Source organism: Myodes glareolus, chromosome 2 (assembly GCF_982192425.1).
Source record: "Myodes glareolus chromosome 2, mMyoGla1.1, whole genome shotgun sequence".
In the NCBI taxonomy this organism is placed as follows: Eukaryota; Metazoa; Chordata; class Mammalia; order Rodentia; family Cricetidae; genus Myodes; species Myodes glareolus.
In genome coordinates this window covers 66,452,848-66,457,527 of record NC_142027.1, presented here as the reverse complement: position 1 = coordinate 66,457,527, position 4,680 = coordinate 66,452,848, and the positions used below count along the sequence as shown (strand labels likewise).

The 4,680-nt window shown below is 43.6% G+C and overlaps 1 pseudogene; it reads left to right on the top strand.

Annotated features, from left to right (window-relative positions):
* Positions 1 to 1,245: 1,245 nt before the first annotated feature.
* On the top strand, positions 1,246 to 3,813 carry LOC148122989 (NADH dehydrogenase [ubiquinone] 1 alpha subcomplex subunit 3 pseudogene; annotated as a pseudogene).
* The last annotated feature ends 867 nt before the right edge of the window (positions 3,814 to 4,680 follow it).

Genomic DNA, 4,680 nt, shown 5'->3' with positions numbered 1-4,680 from the left:
CCTTTCTCTCCCTTCTCACTCTCCTGTGGGTTGTACTTGCTGTCTTAGAATAGGGAAATGGAGTGGTTGAGACAGGAAATTAAGGCAAGTTGATAAGCACACTTGATAGAATGTCTCACTGTTTAGACACTGATCTATGTATACCGTTCCAAGTTGTTGTCTGCCTAATCTCATGATCATTTTGTCACCAAAGACTCAGTAAATCCCATAAAAAATAACAAGATCTTTATAGGATAAATAAATGGAGCATCACACAACATTAATGGATTATAGGTCTCAATAGATAAAGATGGCTACTCTTCAAATTAACCTATAAATTCAAAGTGATTCTATTGAACCTTTCTTCTCAGTATGATTATGAAGTGATTGGTTAAACTTATTTGATGTGTTTCAGCCCATTATGGTTGTGATTTTTTATAAATTCTCACGCTGTCTGTTAGATCCATGGAAACCCTGGCGGCTAGTATTCACCAATGTGAACAACATCAAGACATCTCATTTTTGTTTCTTTGGTTTCTCCTGAGTTTCAGCAAGCTCGTGTTTGTGGGCCCTTTGGTACTATCAGTGAACTATTGGTATTCTCTGCGTGATGTTCTATTTAGTTGTTGACCATTGCCTTTCAAAGGGTATTTTATGTAGAAAGAGAAATGTTGTGTCAGGACAGCAGTTTCTCAAAGATACTGCTATTCACAGAAACTTTTTTATTTTCAGACAGGGTTTCTCTGTGTTGCTGTGGAACTCACTTTGTAGACCAGGCTGGCCTCGAACTCAGAGATCTGCCTGCCTCTCCCTCCCGAATGCTGGGATTAAAGCTATGTGCCACCGCCCAGCTCACTCACAAACGTTTCTAATAACCAGTGCTACACAGCTATCAGCTGTTCACTCTGTGCCTTGAATACACTTTATGTCCTTGCAAATGGCATGTTGATTTGAATTCAGTTTTGTAGTGATTTTGGTAATTTAGCAACTTGTTATGTACACACTTTCTCTTCTTATATTTTCGTGCGTGTATTTATATGTGGTATATGAATGTTCTCATATGGGAGGCACATATGTGTGTGCAGATGAATGAACACATATGTGCACATGGCTATGGAGACCGAAGGCTGAAGTTGTTGCCTTCCTCAGTTGCTCTCTACCTTACACAATGAGGCTGGGTCTCTCATTGGTTCTGGAGCTAGTGTAGCCTGCTCCAGAGACCCTTTGTGTCTGTCCTCGTCACTGTGGGATGGCAGGCAGATCGCCATGCCCATCTGGCATTTAAGTGGGTATTGGGGATCCAAACTCAGGTGGTCATGCTTGTGTGACAAGCCCTTTCTTTACCAAGACATCTCCAAGTTCCTTCCTTACAGTTTTCAATAGTCTTATTGAAATAGTTCTTTGGTATTCTTTATTTTATGTCTAGAACCATTTTTTCTACTTCCAAGGGAAAACTGATTGCAATAGCAATAAAATTCCTAGAGTTAAATTTAATATGAAATCTTTCCTCCTAGGAAAACGATATACTTTCAGTTTATTCAAATCTCATTTTATGCCTTTTAATTAATACTTTTGTTCATCTTTAATAATGAAGATCTTGAATCTTTTGGTTAAATTTATTCATAAGCATTTAGAATTTCTGTCACTACAATACTCGGAGTAGGTTAGTGTTAGCATCATGAATGACAACCTAAGCATATGAGAAAACTTCCCAGGTAGAACATCAGTCACTGGAATGCGTAGATTGAAAGCCGCTGCTCGTTTCCTAGAGGAGACAAAAGGATGGGTGCCTTCTATGACTACTGAAGTGTGGTCATGCTGAGAGATGAGCCCTGGCAGAGCTACAGAGCCCTGGATCTAGACCACGGCTATCTTAGCTAACTTCCTAATGTCAGGCTTCTGTTCAGGCCAGAGCTGTTGACCTAATTAGTTGTTTTTTCTGATGGGCACAGAGACATGGAGGGAACCATTCTAAAATGGGCAGGGCTAATCCAGAGCAGAAGTGTCCTCCAGTGGATTTAACTTACAAAGGACCTGGGTTTGATTGTCAGCCCCCACATGGCAACTCACAGTTGTATGTAACACTAGTTCCAGGGGTTCAGAACCCTGTTTGGACCTCCATGGATATCAGATATACACATGTACATACAAGTAAATCACCCTTACACATAAAATAATTCTTAAAATATATTTTGTTATGAGATATTTTGGTTGGAGAGGTATTGTTGACACAGTATTAGGTTTCTCCGGAGGACAGAACTACCAGAATGTGGAAGCCGAGTTGTGGAAGGGACCTATGAGGACAATTGACTCATACAGTCACAGAGACTAAGAAGTCCCGTGATGCAAGTAGTGTAGTGGCATCGGAACCAGAGAGCACGAAACGCTTCCTCTAGGTCTGGGGATGTGGAGAGCCACTACTGTAAGTCCCTCAACTCCAAAATCCAGAAAGCCTGGACTTCTCAACTCCAGCGACAAGAGAAAAGTGCCCATCACTAGGAAGAAGAAAGACACATTCTGTCAGCTTTTTGGTCTTCTGATTGGACAGTCCTGCCTACCATGAGAGTGAGCCTCTATGTCAGTCCAGAGTCATGCGGCAATCTCTTTTTGGAAAGATTTTCACAGACACCCCAGGAAGACATCATGACAGAACAGTTATGTCTACAAATGTCACCAGCAAGTACCGTGCAAGCAAGTTTCCACCCCCCCCCCCAAAGACTCTTAGTCTTGGAGGTTTATGATTTTGCCCTGGGCTGCACTGGTGACATCTGTGGCATGTGTAGGAATGGCCTGCCTTCAGGCTGCACATCCAGTTATTTTTCATTTTTATTTAAAATGTTTCAGTTATTGTTAACATGTGCACTGTATCTGATGTACAGCTGGGGAGATATGCCACAGCACACCATAGATGTCAGAGGACAACTTTGTGGAGTCAGTTCTCTCCTTCCACCTTTACGTGAGTCCCAAGGATCAAACTCAGGCTCTCAGACTTGGTGACAAATGCCTCAACCTTGCCAGCCCTCTAGGTAGTTTTTAACCCAGTCAAGTTGACAACTAAAAGCAGTTAACAGTAACTAATGGTTATTAAAATGTATTGTCACAGATAGGTGATATAATGAATGTACTGATTTGCTCACTCTGGGTCTTGCTTTTTTCACTACTAGGATAGAAAAAGCAGACCTGGTCATTGTCAAAGTCCAGTTTGCTTTCTCTGCTTTGTGCTTACGGTTGTGATCTCTCAGCTTCCTGCTCCACTCACTGTGTCTGCTGTGTGCTGTCCCACCTCTCTGACGTGATGGACTCAATACTGTGGAGCTTTAAGACAGCACCACCTTTTTCTTGTATAAGTTGCTCTTGATTTTATCACAGCCACAGAAAGTAACAGGAAGTATGTCTCTGGAGACAGGCTTTGAGAGTGTGTAGCCTAGTCCTGCTTCCAGTTTGCTAAGGTAGCATTTGGTATGAGAGAGTGGGCTCTCGCTGTGAAGAGCCTGGCCATGTTGCATTTGTTGTTGTTGTTGTTGTGAAGTGTGAAAGACTTTGTATTAGAAAAGCAGTGGGGGCCCGGACCAAGATGGCCCAGGAGACTCTCTGCCTTCCTCAAGACTGCCTGGGTGAAGGAGCCAGTGTTGGTGGTGTCCTTCTCATCTGGGGCCTCAATATAATTATGCCCATTGTCAGCCCCCTACGGCAATATGCCACCATGATCAACCAGGTCACTCCCTACAAGGCACACTCCCCAGTGCCTGTGTGAGATAGTGGGACATGTCCGATGTGCCCAACCACTCACGGGAACCTCAGGGCCCAAGCCTGGAATGGCTGGAGAACCTGTGAATACTCCCAATGATGGAAGAAGTCCCTCTCCCTGTTATTGCTCCAAAATAAAAGCGTGAAAACCAACACCCCAAAGAATGAAATAAAAAGAGAGAGAGAAAGGAAGAAAGGAAGGAGGGAGGGAGGAAGGGAGTGAGGGAAGGAGGGAGGGAAGAAAGGAAGAAAGAAAGAAAAGCAGTTGAAAGTTGCTAGCAGAGCTTACGGGGAAGTTCTAAAGGAATCTAGGAGACAGCGTAAATGACTGCAAGGTGACTATAGAGACCCAGGTCAAAGGGTTTCGGAAGGAAGCAAACACTTTAACAGCAACCGGGATAGAGGCAATTCCTCTGATGCTTTGGCAAAGAATCAGGCTGCCGTACGACCTTGTTCTGAGAGCTTTCCTGTGACTAAATGGAAAAAGAACAGACTAATTTTTTTGGTGGAGAAAATTCAAAGACAACAGAGTGTTGGATCTGTGGCATGGTTGTTCTGACAATGCTTATGCAGGACTTCAGTGAAAAGGGTGAGTGGGGCAGAAAGGAATAGAAAATGTAGAGTTTGGAGAGAAAACGAGTCTGAAGAAGCTGACTGTTACAGCCGAGGCGCGTGCTGGAAGAGAGGCTGTAATGAATTATGGAGGAGATAATGCCACTGAGGAAAGGCCTACTCTGTACTGGAACTAAGGGAAAGGGGGTGAGGGTGGAGTCAAGACCCCAACTAACTAGGCTTCTAATTGATGAAGAGGAGCCCAAGTGTTTTCTGCCCCTAGAAGACACCTGAGTGAGAGTGCCACTATTAATGTGATCCAGGCAGCGGGGTGTATCCCAGACTGGCGGCCATACTCTACGGTGTGATCCATTGCGCTGAGTGTAGAAGCACAAAGGCTAC